Source organism: Megalobrama amblycephala, linkage group LG18 (genome assembly GCF_018812025.1).
Source record: "Megalobrama amblycephala isolate DHTTF-2021 linkage group LG18, ASM1881202v1, whole genome shotgun sequence".
In the NCBI taxonomy this organism is placed as follows: Eukaryota; Metazoa; Chordata; class Actinopteri; order Cypriniformes; family Xenocyprididae; genus Megalobrama; species Megalobrama amblycephala.
Window position 1 is genome coordinate 37,161,690 of NC_063061.1, and position 12,677 is coordinate 37,174,366.

The following is a 12,677-nucleotide window of genomic DNA, read 5'->3' on the forward strand; positions in this document are numbered from 1 at the left end:
ATTACAGTGAGGTTTGCATTTCCGCCTTCAGCTCAAAATATAGGACAGTGTTTATACTTGTGTGTTTGCACTGATGATATTCATAGAACTAAGATTGAGGGCAACATTACATGTCTGCAGTGCATGTGTGTTATGTGTGTCTTGGTTATTCTAGTGCTGTTAAGACAGAGTAAATCATGTGTGTAGGTTATTCTGGTATAGATGTGAGAGAGCAGGTTAGTGATTATTGCTGTGCACGAGACCACACTTTGGTTTTGAGCGCCACACTTGGAAATGCCTGTGGGTGTATGTGCATGTATGTGTTTAAGTGTGTGTGTGTGTGTGTGTATACAGTATATGATGGTTTTTAGCCAGTGTTTACAGATTGCAGTATGGGAACATCTATATGTGTGTGTTTGGGAGGGGTATAGCATGTGTTTTTGGAGTGAAAGTGTGTGTTCTTCTGTGGTTATTTGTGTTTCTGCACATGTGTGTCTCTCTTTCTCTTAAACACTAGAAACCAATGTTAGGGGTGGAGGCCCTGCTATCTAATCTAGTTTCTTTTGCTTTCACTATATTTCCCTTTCTTCTTTAGTGTATTCATTTTTATTAGTGGACTTTTCTAAAGTAACCACAAGTAATATTCCCCATCTTATGATTTTTGCTATGTATGACACCGCAAATATTTTATGTCTAATATTTAATTACCCTAGAAACTGCACAGCAAAGCACAAAAATAAATAAATAAATAAATAAATGTCAGAATGTCTTAGCAACACAGCAACGCTTTGGCAACCAGCCAGAACACCCTTGAAACTGCACATCAATGGACTAAAAAAAGCTCTCGGATTGTCTTAGCAACTGCATAGCAATGCCTTGGCAACTAGCCAGAACACCCTAGAAACTGCACAGCATCGGACTAAAAAAAGCTTAGCAACTGCATAGCAATGCTTTGGCAACCAGCCAGAACACCCTGCAGAGCTACGCACTAAAAAAGCTCTCAGACTGTCTTAGCAACTGCATAGCAATGCTTTGGCAATCAGCCAGAACACTCTAGAAACTGCACAGCAACGCACTAAAACATCTGAGAACATCTTAGCAACTGCATAGAAATGCTTTGGCAACCAGCCAGAACACCCTGCACATCAACGCACTAAAAAAGCTCTCAGACTGTTTTAGCAACTGCATAGCAATGCTTTGGCAACCAACCAGAACAACCTAGAAACTGCACAGCAACGCACTAAAACATCTGAGAACATCTTAGCAACTGCATAGCAACGCTTTGGCAACCAGCCAGAACAACCTAGAAACTGCACAGCAACACACATAAAACATCTGAGAACATCTTAGCAACTGCATAGAAATGCTTTGGCAACCAGCCAGAACACCCTGCAGAGCTACGCACCAAAAAAGCTCTCAGACTGTCTTAGCAACTGCATAGCAACGCTTTCACAATCAGCCAGAACACCCTAGAAACTGCACAGCAACGCACTAAAACATCTGAGAACATCTTAGCAACTGCATAGAAATACTTTGGCAACCAGCCAGAACAACCTAGAAACTGCACAGCAACACACATAAAACATCTGAGAACATCTTAGCAACTGCATAGCAACGCTTTCACAACCAGCCAGAACACCCTAGAAACTGCACAGCAACGCACTAAAACATCTGAGAACATCTTAGCAACTGCATAGAAATGCTTTGGCAACCAGCCAGAACACCCTAGAAACTGCACAGCAACACACATAAACCATCTGAGAACATCTTAGCAACTGCATAGCAACGCTTTCACAACCAGCCATAACACCCTAGAAACTGCACAGCAATGCACTAAAACATCTGAGAACATCTTAGCAACTGCATAGAAATGCTTTGGCAACCAGCCAGAACACCCTAGAAACTGCACAGCAACACACATAAAACATCTGAGAACATCTTAGCAACTGCATAGCAACGCTTTCACAACCAGCCAGAACACCCTAGAAACTGCACAGCAATGCACTAAAAAAGCCTTCAGACTGTCTTAGCAACTGCATAGCAATGCTTTGGCAATCAGCCAGAACACTCTAGAAACTGCACAGCAACACACATAAAAAATCTGAGAACATCTTAGCTACTGCATAGCAACGCTTTGTCAACCAGCCAGAACAACCTAGAAACTGCACAGCAACACACATAAAAAATCTGAGAACATCTTAGCAACTGCATAGCAACACTTTGGCAACCAGCCAGAACACCTAGAAACTGCACAGCAATGCACTAAAAACACCTGAGAACATCTTAGCAACTGCATAGCAACTCTTTGTCAACCAGCCAGAACAACCTAGAAACTGCACCGCAACACACATAAAAAATCTGAGAACATCTTAGCAACTGCATAGCAACGCTTTGGCAACCAGCCAGAACACCTAGAAACTGCACAGCAATGCACTAAAAACACCTGAGAACATCTTAGCAACTACATAGCAACGCTTCGGCAACCAGCCAGAACAACCTAGAAACTGCACAGCAACACACATAAAAAATCGGAGAACATCTTAGCAACTGCATAGCAACGCTTTGGCAACCAGCCAGAACACCTAGAAACTGCACAGCAACACACATAAAACATCTGAGAACATCTTAGCAACTGCATAGCAACGCTTTGTCAACCAGCCAGAACAACCTAGAAACTGCACAGCAACACACATAAAAAATCTGAGAATATCTTAGCAACTGCATAGCAACGCTTTGGCAACCAGCCAGAACACCTAGAAACTGCACAGCAATGCACTAAAAACACCTGAGAACATCTTAGCAACTGCATAGCAACGCTTCGGCAACCAGCCAGAACAACCTAGAAACTGCACAGCAACACACATAAAAAATCTGAGAACATCTTAGCAACTGCATAGCAACGCTTTGGCAACCAGCCAGAACAACCTAGAAACTGCACAGCAACACACATAAAAAATCTGAGAACATCTTAGCAACTGCATAGCAACGCTTTGTCAACCAGCCAGAACAACCTAGAAACTGCACCGCAACACACATAAAAAAATCGGAGAACATCTTAGCAACTGCATAGCAACGCTTTGGCAACCAGCCAGAACACCTAGAAACTGCACAGCAATGCACTAAAAACACCTGAGAACATCTTAGCAACTGCATAGCAACGCTTTGGCAACCAGCCAGAACACCTAGAAACTGCACAGCAATGCACTAAAAACACTTGAGAACATCTTAGCAACTGCATAGCAACACTTTGTCAACCAGCCAGAACAACCTAGAAACTGCACAGCAACACACATAAAAAATCTGAGAACATCTTAGCAACTGCATAGCAACGCTTTGTCAACCAGCCAGAACAACCTAGAAACTGCACAGCAACACACATAAAAAATCGGAGAACATCTTAGCAACTGCATAGCAACGCTTTGTCAACCAGCCAGAACAACCTAGAAACTGCACAGCAACACACATAAAAAATCTGAGAACATCTTAGCAACTGCATAGCAACGCTTTGGCAACCAGCCAGAACAACCTAGAAACTGCACAGCAACACACATAAAAAATCTGAGAACATCTTAGCAACTGCATAGCAACGCTTTGGCAACCAGCCAGAACAACCTAGAAACTACGCAGCAACACACATAAAAAATCTGAGAATATCTTAGCAACTGCATAGCAACGCTTTGGCAACCAGCCAGAACACCTAGAAACTGCACAGCAACACACATAAAAAATCTGAGAATATCTTAGCAACTGCATAGCAACGCTTTGGCAACCAGCCAGAACACCTAGAAACTGCACAGCAATGCACTAAAAACACCTGAGAACATCTTAGCAACTGCATAGCAACGCTTTGGCAACCAGCCAGAACAACCTAGAAACTGCACAGCAACACACATAAAAAATCTGAGAACATCTTAGCAACTGCATAGCAACGCTTTGTCAACCAGCCAGAACAACCTAGAAACTGCACCGCAACACACATAAAAAAATCGGAGAACATCTTAGCAACTGCATAGCAACGCTTTGGCAACCAGCCAGAACACCTAGAAACTGCACAGCAATGCACTAAAAACACCTGAGAACATCTTAGCAACTGCATAGCAACGCTTTGGCAACCAGCCAGAACACCTAGAAACTGCACAGCAATGCACTAAAAACACTTGAGAACATCTTAGCAACTGCATAGCAACACTTTGTCAACCAGCCAGAACAACCTAGAAACTGCACAGCAACACACATAAAAAATCTGAGAACATCTTAGCAACTGCATAGCAACGCTTTGTCAACCAGCCAGAACAACCTAGAAACTGCACAGCAACACACATAAAAAATCTGAGAACATCTTAGCAACTGCATAGCAACGCTTTGTCAACCAGCCAGAACAACCTAGAAACTGCACAGCAACACACATAAAAAATCTGAGAACATCTTAGCAACTGCATAGCAACGCTTTGGCAACCAGCCAGAACAACCTAGAAACTGCACAGCAACACACATAAAAAATCTGAGAACATCTTAGCAACTGCATAGCAACGCTTTGGCAACCAGCCAGAACAACCTAGAAACTACGCAGCAACACACATAAAAAATCTGAGAATATCTTAGCAACTGCATAGCAACGCTTTGGCAACCAGCCAGAACACCTAGAAACTGCACAGCAATGCACTAAAAACACCTGAGAACATCTTAGCAACTGCATAGCAACGCTTCGGCAACCAGCTAGAACAACCTAGAAACTGCACAGCAACACACATAAAAAATCTGAGAACATCTTAGCAACTGCATAGCAACGCTTTGGCAACCAGCCAGAACAACCTAGAAACTGCACAGCAACACACATAAAAAAATCTGAGAACATCTTAGCAACTGCATAGCAACGCTTTGTCAACCAGCCAGAACAACCTAGAAACTGCACAGCAACACACATAAAAAATCGGAGAACATCTTAGCAACTGCATAGCAACGCTTTGTCAACCAGCCAGAACAACCTAGAAACTGCACAGCAACACACATAAAAAATCTGAGAACATCTTAGCAACTGCATAGCAACGCTTTGGCAACCAGCCAGAACAACCTAGAAACTGCACAGCAACACACATAAAAAATCTGAGAACATCTTAGCAACTGCATAGCAACGCTTTGGCAACCAGCCAGAACAACCTAGAAACTACACAGCAACACATAAAAAATCTGAGAATATCTTAGCAACTGCATAGCAACGCTTTGGCAACCAGCCAGAACACCTAGAAACTGCACAGCAATGCACTAAAAACACCTGAGAACATCTTAGCAACTGCATAGCAACGCTTCGGCAACCAGCTAGAACAACCTAGAAACTGCAAAGCAACACACATAAAAAATCTGAGAACATCTTAGCAACTGCATAGCAACGCTTTGGCAACCAGCCAGAACAACCTAGAAACTGCACAGCAACACACATAAAAAAATCTGAGAACATCTTAGCAACTGCATAGCAACGCTTTGTCAACCAGCCAGAACAACCTAGAAACTGCACCGCAACACACATAAAAAATCTGAGAACATCTTAGCAACTGCATAGCAACGCTTTGGCAACCAGCCAGAACACCTAGAAACTGCACAGCAATGCACTAAAAACACCTGAGAACATCTTAGCAACTGCATAGCAACGCTTTGGCAACCAGCCAGAACAACCTAGAAACTGCACAGCAACACACATAAAAAATCTGAGAATATCTTAGCAACTGCATAGCAACGCTTTGGCAACCAGCCAGAACACCTAGAAACTGCACAGCAATGCACTAAAAACACCTGAGAACATCTTAGCAACTGCATAGCAACGCTTCGGCAACCAGCCAGAACAACCTAGAAACTGCAGAGCAACACACATAAAAAAATCGGAGAACATCTTAGCAACTGCATAGGAACGCTTTGTCAACCAGCCAGAACAACCTAGAAACTGCACAGCAACACACATAAAAAATCTGAGAACATCTTAGCAACTGCATAGCAACGCTTTGTCAACCAGCCAGAACAACCTAGAAACTGCACCGCAACACACATAAAAAATCTGAGAACATCTTAGCAACTGCATAGCAACGCTTTGTCAACCAGCCAGAACAACCTAGAAACTGCACAGCAACACACATAAAAAATCTGAGAACATCTTAGCAACTGCATAGCAACGCTTTGTCAACCAGCCAGAACAACCTAGAAACTGCACAGCAACACACATAAAAAAATCGGAGAACATCTTAGCAACTGCATAGCAACGCTTTGTCAACCAGCCAGAACAACCTAGAAACTGCACAGCAACACACATAAAAAATCTGAGAACATCTTAGCAACTGCATAGCAACGCTTTGGCAACCAGCCAGAACAACCTAGAAACTGCACAGCAACACACATAAAACATCTGAGAACATCTTAGCAACTGCATAGCAACGCTTTGTCAACCAGCCAGAACAACCTAGAAACTGCACAGCAACACACATAAAAAATCTGAGAACATCTTAGCAACTGCATAGCAACGCTTTGTCAACCAGCCAGAACAACCTAGAAACTGCACCGCAACACACATAAAAAATCGGAGAACATCTTAGCAACTGCATAGCAACGCTTTGGCAACCAGCCAGAACACCTAGAAACTGCACAGCAATGCACTAAAAACACCTGAGAACATCTTAGCAACTGCATAGCAACGCTTTGTCAACCAGCCAGAACAACCTAGAAACTGCACAGCAACACACATAAAAAATCTGAGAACATCTTAGCAACTGCATAGCAACGCTTTGTCAACCAGCCAGAACAACCTAGAAACTGCACAGCAACACACATAAAAAATCGGAGAACATCTTAGCAACTGCATAGCAACGCTTTGTCAACCAGCCAGAACAACCTAGAAACTGCACAGCAACACACATAAAAAATCTGAGAACATCTTAGCAACTGCATAGCAACGCTTTGGCAACCAGCCAGAACAACCTAGAAACTGCACAGCAACACACATAAAACATCTGAGAACATCTTAGCAACTGCATAGCAACGCTTTGTCAACCAGCCAGAACAACCTAGAAACTGCACAGCAACACACATAAAAAATCTGAGAACATCTTAGCAACTGCATAGCAACGCTTTGGCAACCAGCCAGAACAACCTAGAAACTGCACCGCAACACACATAAAAAATCGGAGAACATCTTAGCAACTGCATAGCAACGCTTTGGCAACCAGCCAGAACACCTAGAAACTGCACAGCAATGCACTAAAAACACCTGAGAACATCTTAGCAACTGCATAGCAACGCTTTGTCAACCAGCCAGAACAACCTAGAAACTGCACAGCAACACACATAAAAAATCGGAGAACATCTTAGCAACTGCATAGCAACGCTTTGTCAACCAGCCAGAACAACCTAGAAACTGCACAGCAACACACATAAAAAATCTGAGAACATCTTAGCAACTGCATAGCAACGCTTTGGCAACCAGCCAGAACAACCTAGAAACTGCACAGCAACACACATAAAACATCTGAGAACATCTTAGCAACTGCATAGCAACGCTTTGTCAACCAGCCAGAACAACCTAGAAACTGCACAGCAACACACATAAAAAATCTGAGAACATCTTAGCAACTGCATAGCAACGCTTTGGCAACCAGCCAGAACAACCTAGAAACTGCACAGCAACACACATAAAAAATCTGAGAATATCTTAGCAACTGCATAGCAACGCTTTGGCAACCAGCCAGAACACCTAGAAACTGCACAGCAATGCACTAAAAACACCTGAGAACATCTTAGCAACTGCATAAAAACGCAGAGCACCCTGCTCAGCAACACATAAAAACACATCAGAGCACCTTAGCAACTGCACAGCAACATTTTAGCAATCAGCTAGAACACCCTATCATTTTATTGCTCGTTTACAGCTCAGAGGCATCGTGGATTTTTCAGTTATGTCTCATTTAGGTGTCAACTTTGTCTCGATGAAATAAATGAGACAATAGTTGACAAACAGTAATGGAGCTATAAACTTGATGTCGACTTGATGTCAACTCAATTGGTTTTGAGTTCATGTTGAGACTTTTGATTGCAGACCTTCATATCGTAACAAATCCTGGCACAGTTTGAGACACTTTTGGGATCTCTTCTGAAACTCTAGAGGAGTTACATGTGAGATTACTGGGATCTTTATCTCAGGAGAAACATCTGAGAAGCAGGAGTCCTTCAGCAAGAGTCTCTACTTCATCTTGCTACTGTCTTTTGTTGATTCATAATTTTTCTGTCCCATTTCAGAGGCTTTTTATAGTCTTTAGATTAATGAGATCATTCCGGCTCAATGTTCATTTTGGCACTCATTGATTTTATTGTGTGCTTTAATTAAGTCATTTACCTGCAGGAGGAGCTGCTACTGAACCCACTGAATGATTTATTTGTGTTCGCTACTATAAGAAAAGTCGAAAAGCATCTGCCAGACCAATTTATATAATTCATACCGCTATTATCTTGATGATCTGTGGTCAGCACTGAAACACAGAACAGCTGATAAAACACAGTACACACACATATCCATTGTGAAGAGATAACTGACCAAAGCTGCGGTCATCAAGCTGTTTCCTGCTGCCACCTTTCATTTATTAACTTACTCAGTAAAAGCTGTTAGCATTTTGCATGGGCAAACACCATAAACTATTAATTCTTTCTCTCTTGCTGTAATTAACTTGAAATGGTCACATTTATCATTAGCTGATTGAATTTAGATGATTAAGAAGCTTGGAGCCATTTGAGGCCACTTTTTGCTGAGTACGGATCATTATTTGGTCGTTTGTGGAAATGCTTTCCATCATTTGTAAGTCAGTGAGTATTATGAGTTATTTGATGTTTTCTTTTCTTCGTATGCAGCGAGGCCCTGTAGATCGGCTCGGGCCGCTCTGCGATTGGCTCAGGGCGTGGCACAGCAGACTTGGGGGCGTGTCCTGCTTAATGATGGTGTGTGAGCTCGTTGAATGTTTGATCTGGTCTGGATGGGTTATTTGTGGAGTGTTGGGATCATTTGGTTTGGACTGTAATTAAAGCTTTGGGTCAGCATGAGCATAATCAAAGCAGTCTGGGTGGTACACTAAAGTACACTAAAGCACACACACACAATGGTACACACAAGCTAATCTGTAATTTTAGTGCAACGCTGAAACACAGGAGGAGGAACTAAAGTGTACAGCTCACAATTTAGAGACACCAAGTAGGTGTCATGGACAAAAGGGTGTGTGTATCTGCTTTCAAAGTGTGTGTAGCTTGAGGCAGAGGGTGTGTAGATGAGATACAGCTTGATTTTATGCTCAGAATAAGACAGCAGTTACTAGTCTACACCACTTTTGCACAATATTAGTTATTGACAGTCTATTTAAAGGGGACCTATTATGCCTTTTTTCAAAGTCTTGATTTTTTGGCCGTCTACTAGAACAGGTTTTCATGCTTGAATGTTCAAAAAACATTCAAATATTTGACATTGTTGCAGCTCCTCTCTTCCCAGTCTGTCAGTAATACTTCATTTAGTTATTGTCTCTATGAAGCCCCTCCTTCCAAAAAGCACAGTGTGCTATGATTGGTCGGCTGGACCAGTGTGTTGTGATTGGTTAACTGCTTCAAGCGTTTTTGGGAAATGTCACGCCCCTTACCATAACCATCAGTTTCAACACACTACTAACGCAGCTAACCATGTCCCACCCCTTTATTTTGCATATGCTGTGGGCGGGAATAATTTAAATGAGGAATATTGTGACGTGTTTGTTCCCGGAAGAAAACTCAAGACTACAGTGGAGTTTCAGGGAGTTCAGAAACTTATATAGAGAATAAACACCAAGAATGATAACCATGAAGATAACCATAACGATAACTACATTATTGTCCACACCAACAAAAGATAACGCTCTGTGTATTCTAAGCGCAGGCTGCAGGTTTGTCATCTGCCACTTTAAATGCTCGAGCTCCTTAAAGGGATAGTTCACCCAAAAATGAAAATTCTGTCATTTACTCACCAAACCTGTCAAAATGTCTTTGTTCTGTTGAACGCAAAAGAAGATATTTTGAAGAATGTGGGTAACTGAACAGTTCTTTGGCACCATTGACTGCCATAGTATTTCTTTTCCTACTATGGAAGTCAATGGTGCCCCAAAGCGGCCTGGATACAAACTTTCATCAAAATATCTTCCTTTTTGTGTTCAGCAGAACAAAGAAATGTATACAGGTTTGGAACAACTTGAGTGTGAGTAAATGATGACAGAATTTTTATTTTTGGGTGAACTATCCCTTTAAGGTAGAATGTATTCTTATTGGCTGTCAATGTTTTTATTGTTCATCAGCTGGAAAAAAAATCGTTCATAAAATGATTCCAGTGATAGGTATATTTTCTCTCTTTATCATCATCTTTATATCATCCTTAGAGTGAACGTGCCTTTACTCCCTTTGGAGCAACATTACACGCTATAGAAAGTTAAACGTAAAAAAAGCATATTAGGACCCCTTTAATATTTTGCAGAAAGATACAAATCACTCCTATGTTCAGAATAGCATTGTCACGGGTAGCTCCACAAAGGATGATGACAAAGAAGATAGAGTTCATATAAGGTATAACTTTAATAATATAAAACAAAAGCAGTATTCCAAGATGAAGGTACAACGCAACAGTTTCAACCATACACAAACTACACCAGACAAAGAACTGAAGGGCTTATATACACCAGATAATGAACCGAATACAAACAGGTGAGATCTAATTAATGACTAAGGCAGGGAAAACAGGAACTGAATACAGTGAAAATGAAACCAAAACTGATCATAAATGTGACAAGCATACTACTTGTGCTAGTCTGCACATTATGTGAATTTTCTGTAATATGAAATTATGTGATTTTTTTGTAATAACTACACAACCTACTGTACTAAATTTGCCAAAATGTGTAGTGTACAACAGAAGACGCTGCATTGGATACTGCATCCCACAATGCAATGCGCTTGTCTTGACCTTCCATTTCCAGTGAAACTTAAAGGATTAGTTCACTTTCAAATGAAAATTACCCCAAGCTTTATTCACCCTCAAGCCATCCTAGGTGTATATGACTTTCTTCTTTCTGATGAACACAGTCAGAGTTATATTAATAATTATCCTGACGCATCCAAGCTTTATAATGGCAGTGAGTGATACCAACGAGTATGAACTGAAGAAAGTGTCTCCATCCACATCCATCCATCAGAAAAGTACTCCACACGGCTCCGGAGGGTTAATAAAGGCCTTCTGAAGCGAAGCGATGCGTTTGTGTAAAAAAAAAAAAAAAATCCATATTTAACAAGATATGAAGTAAAATATCTAGCTTCCGCCAGACCGCTTTCCGTATTCAACTTACGAATAAAGTGTAAACCGACGTCGCATTAGATAAGCTTTTTCCGTAAGTTGAATAGGGAAGGCGTAGGACGTACTGTAAGCTTTTTGAACTGCAAGAGTTTTACACTTTCTTCGTACAGTGAATACGGAAGGCGGTCTGGTACTCATTGATCCCGTTCACTGCCATTATAAAGCTCGGATGTGCTAGGATATTTATTAATATATCTCTGATTGTGTTCATCAGAAAGAAGAAAATCATATACACCTAGGATGGCTTGAGGGTGAATAAAGCTTTGGGTGATTTTCATTTGAAAGTGAACTAATCCTTTAATGACTCATTATTTTAAATACCATACTCTCAGTGCAGTTTATTTCGTTCCTTCTTTTTTTTTTTTTTTTTTTTTTTTTTTTTTTTTTTTTACAAAATAGTAGGGAAAGATATTGGTAAAATATATATATATATATATATATATATATATATATATATATATATATATATATTTACAAATTCTCTTATGCTCACCAAGGCAGTATATATTTGATCAAAAAAAAAAAAAAAAAAAGTTACATTTTTTAAAAATATTTTTATCAATGTTGGAAACGGTTGTGCTGCTTAATATTTTTCTTAATATATTTTTCTTTAGTATTCTTTGAAGAATAGAAAAAGAACAACATTTATTTGAAATAGAAATCTTTTTGAAACAATATAAATGCCTTTTGATCCTTGCTGAATAAAAGTATTAATTTCTGTGTGTATATATATATATATATATATATATATATATATATATATATATATATATATATATATATATATAAACCTTACTGACCCCAAACTTTTGAATGGCAGTACACTTCACAGTATGCAGTATGCAGTATGGTAGTATTCCAGTCATGTTTGAGTCTGAAAGAAGCAGTCCAGTGACCTTTGAACTGTGGTGATATAGGTTCTATAGAGCCGGAGCTCTGAGAAACGGCCGTGTGAGATGATGGATTAGTTCATAAAGAGGATTAGCAGGAAAAATTAGTCTGGTTTGTGGACATGTTCTTAACATTCTCGGATACATGAATAACAGATGATGTTTGAATACAAAGCAACACTCATGCCTCAATAATGACAGATTGGACAAAAACACAGGAAAGAAGCCAAATCAGTTAATTCATGCTTCATTTCAGTAAAGTAATCTGTATTTCATTTCTTTGTTTCATCTTCTGCTTTTGATAAAACTGAGGTTTGCTTGAATGAATTTGTTCATTGTTTTTCATTCATTGGTATATATGAAGTCAGGTCACCGTAGCATCTCCAAATAATACTTTTTTTTTTTAGATGTACTGTATTATT